The 14,923-nt window shown below is 53.3% G+C and overlaps 1 long non-coding RNA gene across 1 annotated transcript; it reads left to right on the forward strand.

Moving 5' to 3' along the window:
• Window positions 1-91: 91 nt before the first annotated feature.
• LOC307108789 lies at window positions 92-13,484 on the forward strand. The gene is made up of 4 exons (XR_013814345.1): window positions 92-343; window positions 10,864-11,027; window positions 11,115-11,334; window positions 13,380-13,484. It is a non-coding gene; the product is annotated as an uncharacterized lncRNA (long non-coding RNA).
• The last annotated feature ends 1,439 nt before the right edge of the window (window positions 13,485-14,923 follow it).

The following is a 14,923-nucleotide window of genomic DNA, read 5'->3' on the forward strand; positions in this document are numbered from 1 at the left end:
TTGTGTCCACCTGGATTCAAGGATCCCTAACACGCTTCCCCTTCGTTTCCTCTCACCAGACGGACAGCAGGACAGGTAGATGTCCCTCTTCTGAACCATTTGAAAGTGAGTCACAGACACGAGGCCTCCGCTGCACTCCTGGAATAAGGGCTGTTTGCTCCGTCACATGACCAGTGTCACTCGGAAGTCCAGCAGGAGCGCCAGTGCTGCCGGCCTGCGTTCCGGTTCCCGTGATTCCGGGGACGCCTTCTATCGCTGGGCCCTGTTTGTTTTGAAAGTCCCATCAAGCTTGCAGAGTTGCACTTGGTTACGTCTGCTTGTCTCCAAGAACAGTTCAGGGCCAGTGAGTCCCTGGGTGGCAGGGAGGGGTCTGGGTGACAGGCAGGCTCTGGCCTGGGCGGCCAGCGGTGCATCCCCGAGCTGGGGGCTCCCCGAGTGGGAACAGAGCTCACGAGAGGAGCTATCTGGCAGGCAGGTGGGGAAGCAGGTGTGAGCTTCAGGAGACAGGTCGTGATGGGATACAGATGGGGGGCTGTGTGAGTGTCCTGGGGCGGCCATAACAAATGACTGCAAACTGGCTGCCTTAAGACAACAGAAGCTATGCTCTCAGAGGCCTGGAGACCGGAAGTCCTAAGTCAAGGTGTCCCAGGAGCGTGCTCTCTCAAAGGTTCAGGGGAGAACCCTTCCTGCCTCTTCCGGTTCCTGGCGGTTTTCGGCAACCAGTGGTGTCCTTAGCTGCGGCTGCGTCTCTGCGATCTCTGCCTCTGCCGTGGCACGTGGCTCCTCCCTGGGTCCTCCTGGGGCCCTCTTATAAGGACAGAGTCATTGGATTTGGGGCCTGCCCTCCTCTGGAGTGGCCTCAGCTTAACTTACCTCGTCACATCTGCAAAGACCCTGCTTCCAAATAAGCTCACATTCTGAGGTCCCAGGTGGGCATGGATTTGGGGGGACCCGGTTCAACACAGTCCAGGGCCATCAGCTTCTAGACAGTCATGGGGACCTCAGGAAAGGAAGCTCCTGCCCAGGAAGTACAGACAGAGGAGAGGAGGGCGCGGGACGGGCCCTCAGGAGTCCCGGTGGGGTGCGGAGGCCTAAAAAGGAACTGGGGGTTGGTCGCCGCTGGGTGCGCAGAGGGCGTGGGGTCAGCGGGGTCAAGTGCTGTGACAGCAAGTAAATGGGGAGCTGAGCTGGCCTCTGGCTTCGGGAAGAGGCGGTTTCGGGGCTGCTTAGGGGAAACGCAAACTGCCGGGATGTGGTTTATAAACTTTGCACCCCGGCCAGGGCCTCCATGGTCCTTCCAGGTGTTAGCTTTGCTGGTGCTATCCCCTCTCTTCATAGGACCGGACGCCCCTCGGGGTTCGGGACACACCCCTGATTGTGTTCCCTGTGACATTGCCAGCCCCCAGGACAGCGCCCACGTGTCACAGACACTCAGTGCACATGGGTGGGGTGTTGGATCTGTCCCAGGTCCCCAGCGTTGGAAAAGGGGCACCTGTTCACCTCACTGCTGATCCCCTTCACTCTGCATCCCCACAGCGAGGCAGCACCTATAAGACGCCGGTGGTCTGGCCATGGAGACACGGTGCCTTGCAGAACACAGGGCGTCAGACCGCTGCCCCTTGTCATCAAATGTGCTGGAATGTCATTGGCTGCTTTCAGGGGGGCCGTGGAAACCGTCTTGGCCAGGCCTGTGGATCTGCTCCGGGGGCTCCCTGGGCCTAGGAGAGGGCAGGACAGGCCAGGGGCCTGAGCACCCGGGGTCGGAAGGGCAGGTGCAGGTCCAGACCGCAGGGTGGCTGCGCTGGCTCTGTGTCCTCCAGCAGTTGAGCCCCTGCCTCCAGACTTTGGCCCTGTTGTCAGCCGGCTTTTCTTCCCCTCCCCACCTCAGTGACAGCCCTGGAGAAAACCCCGGCTCACGGGCCAGTGGTGAGGTGTCTGATTTGTGGGGTTTTTTGTTTTTTTCTGTGTTTATTAGAGGCCTTAGTTATCTTTCTCACGAGTGACTGAAGCTTGTTATCCCCAGGCAGGTTGCTGCATGGCCCGTGGGCGGGAGCTGCAGCGTTCTGCCTTCTCCCACACTGCCCTAGGGCTGAGCTGGCACCCCTGGGCGGGAGGAGCCTGCTGCGGGCCGTGGGAAAAGGGGGCCCCTCGGCTTCCTCAGGGTGCCCCAGAGAAGGGGCTGATAGGGAGGAACCCCCTTCTCCCTCTTGCAGTTTTCCTTCCCTCAGGCAGAGCCAATCTGAGCCCCCCGCCCTCTCACCCCAGATCTTTGGGAAGAGGGAGCCCAGGGCAGAGAGGACTTCCGGCCTCATTGAGCACCTGCCTCATCTCTCCGCCTGGCCCTTCTTCCCTCACTCTCCTCACCTGACAGAATCGCATTCCCTGTCCTTCCTTCAGTGTTGCTTCTTCCAGGAAGCCTGCCCTGCTCTCCCTGGGCCCGAGGTGGCGCCGGCCCACCCTGTTATCGGCACCTGGCCTCCCAGAACACGGTCAGCTTGAAGGAGCTGAAACTGGAGTCGGCCTGGGAATCTGCCTCCTTCCCTCCCAGGGCCAAGCTTATTGCCCTCCTGCCTGAGGCTCCTGGCTTCTCCCTTCCCCACAGGAACCAGGGCCAGTGAGGAGCAGGGCACGGAGCCCCCGTACAGGGGGAGCGGGAGCGGCCAGCCTGGCCAGGTGGCCTCCCGGAAGAGGTGACTTTATGGCGTGAGAACTCAGTGACTGAGAGATGTTAGCCATGTGAAGAGCCAGGCCAGGGTGTTCTGGGCAGGCGGGGCAGCAAGTGCAACGGCCCTGGGGCAGGAACCGGCTGGGCAGGTCTGAGGCCACCACGGAGGCCAGTAGGCATGGAGCCGAGTGAGCTGTGGATTTTGTTCCAAGTGTGTCCGACACCAGGGAAGAATGTGAGCTGTGGGCAGGCTTTCCCAGCGGCAGGGCCTCTCCTGTGCTGAGGTAGAGGGACAGGTCCCACAGCCTCCCCGGCCCCAGCCGCCTTCGCCATCCGCAGATGCTGGCCAGGACCTGGAACCCACCCAGAAAGCACAGTGAGGGAGAAGGGTCCTGTGGGCGGGGCCGCAGCCGCTCCCTCACCTTCCGCGTCCAGAGTCGTCATCGTGGTGAGCAACAGTCTCTCAGCCACCAGCCGGCGTGCAGACAGTAGTGCAGTGAGCATTCTGGGCTTTGGGCAAACGCAGTGTGGCTGGCCCTCCGGGTTTAGGTGTTTACCAGGAGGTGTAAGTGAAATTGTAGAAAGGTTACGTTAAATGACAAAAAGAGCCAATCTTTTCTCTCTTATTGAAAGGATCTGAGTGGCCACAGAGACCAGCTACAGGTCTGGATGCCACTCTCCCTGCTGGGGTACCACCCTGAAGACCGACAAGGCACGCCCACCTCAGCCAGGCACTGCCAACTGTCCTCTTCTATAAGATGGCACTGTGACCTACCCCTGTGTGACCAGTGAGGCTCCGAGAGTTTTGGAGACCTCCCGGAGCCATGGGCCAGAGCATGCAGAACATGACCCCCAAGTCCCATGCCCTTTAGAAAACCTGTTACTATGAAATAGTTCATTCATACAAAAGAACAGAAGTGAAGACAGTAATAAAATAACATGGACACCCCGTACCACCGCCCGCTTAGGAAATACGACACGCCAAGACCAATCACCCCTCCTGTTGCTCCTGATCCACCGCCCCACAGGGACCCAGGACCCCAAGTCTCACCTTCATCTTCCCCTCCTTGTGTGCCCCCCACTTCATGGCAGCTGCACTGTGATCTTAGCAAGCACTAATGTGGGGGGTGTTTCATGTATAAATACATAAAGATGCGTAGATTAGAGAGTAGTTTCCTGTAACAAACACACTGGATCCTTACAGGAGTGGGGAATGTCCAGCCCGTGGGCCATATAAGGCCCAAGAAATCACTTGGTCTGGCCCTGCCAAGGCATTGGGGGTGAATTAATTAAATGTTTGGCCAAATATAGCTGGCTAAATTTTAAGTTGATGATTTTGTATGGCCCTCGAATGATGTTACAAATATCTAAATGGCCCTTGGCAGAATAAAGGTTCCCAGCCCTGGTTTAAAACAGCGGAAATAGGTTCTCTCACAGTCCTGGAGGCCTCTCTGCAGCTTCTGGCAGCCCTGGGCCTGTGGCCACGTCTCTCCAATCTCTGCCTCTGTCTTCACACGGCTTCCTGTGTGTGTGCAGTCTCTCCTCTTTTTATAGGGACACAAGCTAGGGCCCCCTAAATCCAGGAGCTCTCATCTTGACACCCTTAATTTGATCCCGTCTGTAAAGACCCTAAATACGATGCATTCGCAGGTCAGGACACGGACATGTCTTTTGGGGACCACTTCTACCCACTGCGGAGAGGAAGATGCTCAAAAGTTACCACGTGATCGGGATGCTCAATCTGTAAGTTTAGGGCCCGCTGGATCGGCCGACTTCGTGAGCGACACAGAACTATCGGGACCAGGAAGTTCATGACCAACCTCAGCAGAAGCCCATGGTCACGGACATCCTCCTCCCTGGGAAGGGAACAGTACCTAAGACAGAATTCAGGAAGAACTAGCCAAATGTACAAGACCAAGCCAACGCCATCTTCGTGTCTAGATTCAGAACCCATTTTGTTGGTGGCCAAGCAACGGGCTTTGGCGTGGTTTATGGATCCTGGGATTGCGCAGAGATAGGAACCCAAACACAGACTCGCAAGATATGGCCGTGTGAGGAGACAACGACCTCGAGTCAAGAGCACAGAGAATGGGACACAGGAGTCAGGCCTGCGGAGGCCGGTGTTGGGGCAGCAGATGGGGGGGGGGGGCAGGGAGTGCAACTGTGCAGTGACTTCATCTTACCTAGGGTGACCGCATTAATAAACTAGGAGCTTAAAGAAAAAGTTTAGGCCCCTACAGGATGGGGATGTTTCTGGCATTGCCTCTCCCCGTGGCTCAGTGCGATGGGGAGAAGGGGTCTCGTGTGGCTGCGCAGGTGTGTTAGCATGTGGCCAAGCACCTGCCACCCAGACCCGCTGTGGGCCGCCGCCCCTCCCGCCAGGTCAGCCTCGTCCAGTGCATGCTGTTGGCCGCTGCCCAGTTCTCGCCCGCCCTTCCTCTGGGGCACGCCTCACCTTGTGATTAAAGAATGGCAAGTAATTACTTGTTTAAGGCTTATCTCCCAGGATCCTGCCTGTCCTGTTTCTTCTTTCCTGCCGGCCTCCAGAGATCACTGTGGGCTGCAAGAATGAGGTCCCGCCAGGGAGATCTGGACCTCCTGGCCTGGCCCGGAGCCTGCGGGGTGGGCTGGGTCGCAGGGAGGTGCCCAGCTGGGCTAGGAGGAGGGAATCGCTCGGAGGGGACTGGCTGGGTGGGGCCTTTCCTATGGCAGCTGAGAGCATTGTGCCAGCACAGGCGCTGTCCCTGGCTTGCCACCTTGACTGGGCCGCTAGGAGGCTCTGTGGTGATGACCGAGCCCCTGCTCCGTGAGGGAGATCAAGACAGAGAGCCAGGGACGGACTGCTCCGGGGCCCCTCCCGCCACGCCTGCTGGGACCTGCTCCCCGTGCAGACCTGGGGAAGGGCTGGTCCGCAGAGCAGGGGATCCACACTCCAACTTCCCACGGTGGAAACGCCTGGGATTCCCGCAGAGAGATGGGGCACGTGCTCGGTCTGCCTGATGTAAGAAGGCCCAACTCTGGAGCGCTGCGGACTGAGTGAACAGGCCCCTCCCTGGGCTGCGAGGCTCCGCCTGTGGCTCCCAGCCTGCGTCACCCCAGAGCCCGAACCCGGAGCCTGCGTGCTCCGCTTTGGGATCGGTTCTGTTGCGGAAGCACTTCCTGCCACAACCAGGGGTTTCTTCTGTGTTCTGGTCCGAACCCCGCTAGCTCGGCGTTGGCTGACGGCTTGGCGTGACCTTACGGGGGCCGGGACCTCCTTGAGGGCCAGTAAATGTCTGGTTTCAGCCGCCGTCTGTGGGACTTAGTGACAGCGGTCTGAGCAGATGAATACGCCCAGCCACTCCCCTGGCCCTGCCTTGGCCTCTTGGCTTCATCGGGCCATCGAGGCTGCTGCCACCTGCCTGGCTCAAGGGAAGCAAGCGTCACTCGCAGCTCAATATTTCCCAGGTTTTAAACGCCCACCCCCACCCCCACCCCTGCTGCCCACGACACAGGCCTCATTTCTCCTTTTTCCTTCTGAGTCACGGCCAGCTGCTTCTGAGAAGGCTGGGCTGCAGGGAACACGGACAACGTTCTCATCAGGCCCAGCCAAGCTGTGAGCCGTCATTCGCCCTCCAGGGCCAGGAGAAGGTGTGGCGAGAGTGGGTGCCAGGCAGTGGGCAGCGGGGAGCCCGGAGGCGATGAGGAGGGTGGGTGGGGCCCTAGCCGGTTTGGCTCAGTGGATAGAGCGTCAGCCTGCGGACCGAAGGCTCCCGGGTTCGATTCTGGTCAAGAGGACTTACCTCGGTTGCAGTCTCCTCCCCAGCCCGGGCCCTGAAATATCCCATCGATATTTCTTTCTGCTTTCCCTCTCTCTTCCACTCTCTCTAAAAATAATCAATGGAAAAATAACCTCTGGAGGGTGGATGGGGCGGCAGGCTGCGCCGTGTGGGATGGCAGTGCAGGCTGCCGAGGCTCCGTTCGTGGGGGATACGGACGCCTCCTGTGCAAGGACATTTTTTTTTTCATATTTAATCCCACCCCACTATTGTGTCCTAAACACCTCATGAGTGGCCTGTCCCCAGCCTCCAGTGTGTGAAAGTCTATAAAGCACAAGAAAACCACCAGTTCCCGGTTCCTCGCTGAACACAGTGGAATACACACAATCAGAGGAAGACAAGTGGCCGGGATAAGGGCATCTGCTGCCAGCTGCACACAAAGACGGCTGTGACCAACCCACAGCCCTACCGATGGGGCGGGGGGGGGGGGGGGGGGGCGGGGAGGAGAAACAACTCTAGGTAGCCTGCAGGCATGGCAGTGGGAAATAGAACTTAAAAATGGAGATTTGAGAATTGACTCCCAGCTCAAGTGTTTTCAGATTCATTTTTAAAACAAGTCTCTCGGGCCCTGGCCAGGAAGCTCAGTTGGTTAGAGCAGTGGTCGGCAAACTGCAGCTCGCGAGCCACAAGCGGCTCTTTGGCCCCTTGAGTGTGGCTCTTCCACAAAATACCACGTGCGGGCGCGCACATACAGTACGATTGAAACTTCGTGGCCCATGCGCAGAAGTCGTTTTTCGGCCTGGGCGAGTCTATTTTGAAGAAGTGGTTCTAACGCCAAGCCACACTCAAGAGGCCAAAGAGCCGCATGTGGCTCGCGAGCTGCGGTTTGCCGACCACTGGGTTAGAGCATCGTCCGGATACGCCAAGATTGCAGGTGTGATCCTTGGTCAGGGCACATACATGAATCAACCAATGAATGCATGAATGGGTGGAACAGCAAATCAATGTGTGCGTGTTTCTCTCTCTAAAAAATATCAATTTTAAAAATGTTTAAAAAATGAATGAAACCGGCCTCTTGGTGAGGTAAAAAGTATTCTGTGAGCCCTGCCAGTCCGGCTTAGCCCAGTCCATCATCACACCTTGGACATGGAAATGTGGCAGGAACTTAGTGACAGCAGTGGTGTCTGCACCACGGCCGCCAAGGGCACTGAGGAGGCAGCAATGGGCTGCACTGTCCCCCAAGGTCATATGTTGGAGTCCTGACCTCCAGGACCTCAGAATGTGACTGTGTCTGGAGATGGGTCTCTAAAGAGGTGGTTAAGGTAGAATGAGGTCCCTGGGGTGGTCCTAATCCAATGTGACCAGTATCCTTATAAAAGGAGGAGATCGGGACACAGATACACACAGAGGAACAGCCCTGTGGGGACACAGGGAGGAGAGGGCTGTCTACACCTGGATCTCTGACCCCCGCCTCCAGGACGGGGGTAGTAAATGTCTGGTTTAAGCCGCCATCTGTGGGACGTAGTTACAGTGGCCCAAGCCGATTAACACACATTCTGATCTCAAACAAAAAGTCTTCCAGCTTTCCCCCCCCCCTTTTTTTTTTAAACATAGAATGATAAAACTTTCATTCCAACTAACTTGGTCTTAGCAGTGAGGATGGACAAGCAGCCACTCCAAGGCAAAGAGCCAAGTGCCGGTAAGAAACCTCAGCTCAAGTGGCTCCCTCGGTTCACCGACCCCGAGGGCAGCCATCTGCCTCCCTCTGCGTCTCCCCAGCAGCTCCCTTCCTTTCCCAGGTAGCAGGAGGGGCAGCAGGCAGGAGGAGCTCACGACCACTGTAACCCCAACTCTGCTTCTCCATGTGGGGGTCCAGTCGATGGCGCCCATCTAAAGAGTCGTCACTGGTCGCAGAACATACTATTTCCAAACCAGATGCAAATCTCAGCTTATCCGTCCACTTCTCTGCCTAGACAACCAGCTCTCACATCTCGAATTATGGAGGTCTTTTGAGCGCCTGGCCCAGTGCCTGGCTTAGAGTGGCTCCACATGACAATGTGTGCTGAGTAAATGAATGAAAATGGGTAAAAATGTTTGTCGTATACATGCTGAAACATTCCGACATCTAACAGTTGTCATATCCTCTGTGAACGTTGAAGTGATTTTAAGGTCGTGTCAGGAAGAAAGAAAAAGACCTTCCTGGTGGTACTGCCCTGGCCCGGCGGCCAAGATTGATCAACTGAAGGTACTCGAACAAAACACCCATTGACTGTCCTGCTTAGCAAGCCCGGTGTGGGGGCGGGTGCTGGTTGGCACCGCTGCGCAGCATGACCTTCTTCCTCAGTAAGTCAGCAGCCACAGGGTCCAAGTTCCTCACAGATATTAATCTTTAAAACTTGGGAATGAGAAATCAAAATACCCCGCACCCGGGTCTACCAGATGTCCGGGCCTGGACTCAGTCTCTGGCAGCAGATTAGAGTGATTGGGGTGACCAGTTGTCTGTGGAGATGAGATGAGCGATTGAAGACAAGGTGTGCTGGAGGTGAGGTGGGGGTGAGGGTGGGGGCGGGGCGGGGGCGGGGGCGGGGCCGCAGAGCAAATAAATGTTGCCAGAAAAAAAAAAGAAGGAAAAAAAAGAATACCCCGCACCCTACTTATTCGGTGTTATTGGGAACACTGTATTGGCATGCTCTTAAATCTTAAAAAGATAATTACTCTATCTGATCCTCTCAATCTTTTGTTTCATGACAAATATTCCAGAGGTAAAAACATTTCTTTTTGTGTTGGTCAGGTTTTTAGGAATATGTCAGTAGGAGTTGGGCAATAGGAATACACCAAAAAGGCTGTGGGTTCAAGTCCCAGTCAGGGCACATATAAGAAGCAACCAGTGAATGTATAAATAAGTAGAACAACAAATCGATGTTTCTCTCTCTCTCTCTCTCTCAAGAAAAAATCAATTAAAAATATACTTTAAAAAACCATAGTCCCCCGTGAACATTCATACACTGGAGGGCCCTGCTGCCACAGATCCTGGAAAGGGAATTGGGGGTGGGGTGGGATCTGTGTCTTAGCGGATGGTCCGCGGCCTGGCTGGCAGCAGAAAGCTGGAGGAGTTGAAGTGGGAGATCCTGGCGCAGAAATCCCGGCTACTAGAACTGGCCAGGACAGCAGAACTGCATTGCATGGGCGTGCTCAGCGGACACAGAAATGGTTGCATTTTTGCTGCACCTCGGGGTGCCCGTGCGTGATGAGCGTGATGCCGGTCGGTCTCCTCTTCATACTGCTGCTCCCACTGGCTGGGATCATGAGACCATAAAAGCCCTTCTGGGAAGAGGTGCGCACGTGAATGCTGCCCATCAAACTGGCTGTACTCCCCCGCACTACGCCGCTGTTACCGGAGGGCGGGGCCGATCCAGATGCTAAGGACCATGTGAGGCTGTAGCAATGCACCGGGGCAGCCAGGGTAACCTGAAGAAGATTCATATCCTTCTATGGGTATTTTTTCCATTGATTTTTAGAGAGAGTGGGAGGGAGGGAGTAACATCGATGTGAGAGAGACACATCCTCTGGCACGTGCCCTGACCAGGGCCGGGGATCTTACCTGCAACCCGGGTGTGTGCCCTTGATCAAGAATCGAACCTGAGACCCTTCGGGGCACGGCCGACACCCTAAGCACTAAGCTGAGGGCAAGCAGCTTGGATTTATTCTCTGTGAATGTTTCGTGGTTGTCCGCCGTGTCCTGGAAACAGAGTGCTTGAGCATAGCCACCATCTCTGAAGGATGAAGTGTTTTTTCCCCTCCAAAGTTTTGTAAACCTTTTGAATATTGTTCCCGCTGAGATGTTTGTTCTAAGCTTACAATTTGCTTTCCAGGCACCGAGTGACTGCTGAGAGGGTCCTGCCAGTGTTGTGTAGTCCATACAGGATTTTGGCTAATTTGAGTCAGGGATTCTGTGGCTACTGTGAGACTTGGGCACTCTTCCAGGCCCCCTATGTCCCCCTCTGAGGCGGAACAACCCCAGGAGCCTCGGGCCAACTGTTCTGCCAGATGTTTTTAGGTGGATTCTAGAATGTTCCTTCTGTACAGTCAAAGCACATCCTAACTCGTTTTCCAAGCTCACTCAGAGGCCTGTACCAAAAATTGCCATTTTTTTCAAATGCATTTCATTTATTTTTGTGATAGGAGGAATACTTAATATACTTCAGAGAACAAATTTTCCGTAGGCGGGGCTGCTGTTCCAAGGTTGGCGTTCATAAGCACTAAAATAATTAAACATAAGTGCACCCATGTATTCTTTTAATGAGGGATTTCCCTCCATAAAACGTGTTGTTTTGAAAAGGAAGTTTTAAAGTACCTCATATTCAGTGATCCTGTAGGGAAGAGAATGTAAAGGTTGTTAACATTCTGTCGTACAAAAATGTGCTTTGACTTGTATTTCAGAAACTTAAAAAAAATAAAATGTTGAGAGAATCTCAAACAAACAAACAAACAAACAACTTACTGGAAATGCCAGCAAGTGTGATGGAGTGGGATTCCAATCACGGAACACGTACAGCTATTGGCAAGCCTGAAAGCTCCACACGGAACTACACAGAGTTGCCAATGTAAGTTCTTTGCTTATTCCTGAGCAAACCACTCACAATGAAGTAAACTGTGTGCATAAACTCATTGATATTTATTTTATTTGCCAGGAAGACTCACCATTGGCAGAGGCGGGGCCGAGAGCAGTCACAGCCACAGCCACAACCACAGCAAGACTGGTCCCACTGCGGCTGGTTCTGTTCCACGTGCTTTGGTCCCAGTTCCCGAAATTAACCCTTATCCTGCAGCTCCACGTGACAGCATTTCCTGCCCTTGCTTTTGACTTCATCAGTGGATCCCTTCCAACCAGTAACCTCTTCATGTTGGTTGGTAAGTTTAATTCTCCAGAGAATTACAATAGATAAGTGCCAACTAAAAATCACTTAAAATTTTAAAGATAATTCCACATAGTTACAAAGCAGTCACAGGGATATAAAGTACAGCACAGGGAATATAGTCAATGATATTGTAATAACTATGGATGGTGCCACGTGAGTACTAGACTTATTGGGGATCACCTCATCCTATATAATAAAAGGGTAATAGGCAAATTGACCCTAACAGTGTAACAACCAGGAATGACCGGTAGCTATGATGCGCACTGACCACCAGGGGTCAGACGCTCAATGTAGGAGCTGCCCCCTGGTGGTCTGTGCGCTTCCACAAGGGGAGTGCCCCTCAGCCAGAAGCCGGCTGATGGCTGGCCAGCGCAGTGGCGGTGGCGGGAGCCTCTCCTGCCTCCGCAGCAGCACTAAGGATGTCCGACTAATGGCTTAAGGGCTGCCAAGGGCTCCTGGGCTGCCAGAGGGATGTCTGACTGCCAGCTTAGGCCTGTTCCCCTGGGGAGCAAGCCTAAGCCATCAGTCGGACATCCCCCAAGGGGTCCTGGACTGCAAGAGAGTGCAGGCTGGGCTGAGGGAACCCTCCCCCACCCCCCAGTGCACGAATTTTCATGCACCAGGCCTCTAGTAAATTATATAAAAGTCTAACCATTATGCTTATCTTTCATTATTACAGAATTATAATAATTTTCTCAATTTCTTGACTGATTTTCTGTGCTCTTTGGGAATGGGAAAAACAAAACTTTCCTGGGAAATGGGGTGGGGGAGGGGAATTCCTGCCTGGAAATGGGATGGGCAGTGTCTCTCCCTGTGGCATCAGACAACTGTCTTAGCTCCCAGCCACACGTGCTCGAGGGATGGTTGCAAATAGGAAGAAAAAGACAGAGCCACTGCGCTATTCCCCAGACTGCTCTATCTTATCCCAGAGGAAAACCTCAGAAGACCTGCTAGGCCCGTTGGATGGCAGTGATGAGAACAGGCCCCGCCCTCTCTCAGACACTCAGAAGTAGGCAAGTAATCCAGAGCAAAGAAGTAGGAAGTAATCCAGATTCTCGGGGGGGGGGGGGGAGAGATGGTGATAATAGGGCTCTTACACGGAAGCTCTTCCCCACTCACTTAGCCCTCACAGCCAGCCTATGAGGCGGTGCTAGGATCCTTGCTTTAGGAATGAGGAAGCTGAGACCCAGAGAGGTCAACCAACTTGCCTGAGAGTACACAGCCACGGCCAAAAGAAGCAGAGCCAACATTTGAACCAGGCCACCCAGCTCCAGAGTCTATGTTAGTAGTAACCACTGTGTGAAAGTGACTTTCAAAGAGGGAAATGGTGACTGGACAAGAAGGGCGGTTATTCTCATTTCAACATCCCAGCTTGCAAGTTAGTCTTTATTGTCCCCCTCTGACAGGTGAGATTGAGGCTTAGTATGGGTTACATACCTTGCCCAAGGTCAAGGTTAGGGGAAGAGCGCCCAGCTCTCAGAGAGTTTGAACTGCCCGTGGGCTCGTCTCCCTGTAATAGCTGGGTATTTTTGTTAGATGACACTATCTGATGAACTCAATGAATTCCAGAAAATCAAGTTGCAGGAAGCTTATGACCTGATTTTAAAACCTAATTATATAGGTGAAGGGGACAGGAATCTTCACCCCTGTGTGGGAGGCTGTGAGGTACTCCCAGAGCTGGGACACTGTGCCTGGCATTTGCTGGGACAATGGGGAGCACTTTAGGCTGGGCAGCTGGGAGGCAGTGTGGACCCTCAGCGGGCATTGGTGGCGGTACCTTGGTGGGCCTGCATGGGTCAAGGGGTTTTGTCCCCAGCTTTGGGGTCAGGGGACGCCTTTTGATATAGCATCAGGAACACTGGCTCCGGAGCCATTCCTGCATTCCAGGCAGAGCTTTGACCAAATCATGGGCGTCAGGCAGGCTATCTAATCTCTCAGCGGCACCTGTCAAAGGATGTGGGATTGAGTGAGGTTACAGGGGTAAAGGGTTTTCTGTAAAATGCTCTGCAAATGTGATTTTCTCCTCCCTGCTCTTAGGGACTGACATGCACCAACCAAGCTCCCACCAACCAGGCTGGCTCATTGATGGGTTAACATTTCAGCTAATTGGTTGACCGAGAGAAATCGAACTACTATGGGCCCTGGAACAATTGGATTGACGATCGATCTCCCTGCTTATCGGCCACTTGGACCTCAGTTTCCTCATCTGCAAAATGGGAAGATAAAGGAACCCATTTGGGGAGTTACTTTAAGAATTAAATGAGATGAACAAGCAAAGTACTTGCTTTCTTTCCCTGTCTCCTCGTTTACTGACCTCTCACCTTAACAGGGGTACATGGAAAATCCAAGCAGGGTGGACTCAGGAACCAATAGCCTCGGTTCACTTGAAGCTCCAGTCCCATCTCTGCCCCAGCCTGGCTGGGTGCCAGTGGGAAAATCCCTTTTGCATCTCTGGGCTTAGTTTCTTCCTCCAAAAGGGAGGGTCCCGTGTCCCACCATCCACCCACGCAGCTCTTCCAGCCCAGACCTTCTGGCTGCTTGTCACAGCACCATTCATTAGGTTCTTACATATTCTTGGGGGTTTGAGACACACCCAGATCTCTGTGATACTCTGATCTCACAGGATTCCTTGGGTTGCTTGCATCTCTAGAAAGGAGAGGCGGCTTGGGTCATGCTCAAGGTTGACAACTAACTACACTATCCGGAGCCGAGGCTGGTGGCACATTTGTGAAGACACAACCCTAGGCATAGTAATAAACTGTCTACCCCCTCCCCACCCATACGACCTTATTTTCTTTATCGGAACTTTCAAAGAATTGGAGCCAAAGCATTTCCCATGTTCATTGTTTTCCTGACTGAGGCTTACAAGGATGCCACCCAATCTCTACAATGTTGTTCAGATGAATACTTCTGGGAAACAGTTTCGTTGGGTGGTACAGATAACTGCATCTAAAAGTAATTTTAGCTTCCTGAGCTATTCTCCATGGTTCATTCTTGCCTAGGTTTTATTAAAATAAGATTTGTGCCCCCAACCCCCATAAAAGTAGTGCACATTCACCATAAAGTATCTAGGAAGTACAGACTAGCACAAAGAAAGACATGAAAACTACCCACGCCCCACTCAGACCACCACTGCCAACATTCTGATGTGTCCCTCTGCAGGAAAACATATGCTTATACAGAGAAATGTACAACACTAATATTTTCATGTATGGATGTGTATGTTTTTCTTTTACAAATTTGAGGCTTAAAATTTCATTTCATTTCACGTAAAACTTATTTTGTTGCCCAGCTGGTGTGGCTTGGTGGTTGAGCATCAACCTATGAACCAGGAGGTCATGGTTCAATTCCCAATCAGGGCACATGTCCTTGGTGGCTGGCTCAACCCCCAGTAGGGGGCGTGCAGGAAGCAGCCGATTGATGATTCTCATCACTGATGTTTCTCTCTCTCTCCCTCTCCCTTTCTCTCTGAAATAAATAAAAGTATATATTTAAAAAAACAAACCCATTTTATCACAATTCTATCACTTGATTAATAACATTCTAGAGCTTTTTGTGTTAGAGATCAAGTTTATATCATA

The sequence above is a fragment of the Cnephaeus nilssonii genome, assembly GCF_951640355.1.
Source record: "Cnephaeus nilssonii genome assembly, chromosome: 13".
Taxonomy (NCBI): Eukaryota; Metazoa; Chordata; class Mammalia; order Chiroptera; family Vespertilionidae; genus Cnephaeus; species Cnephaeus nilssonii.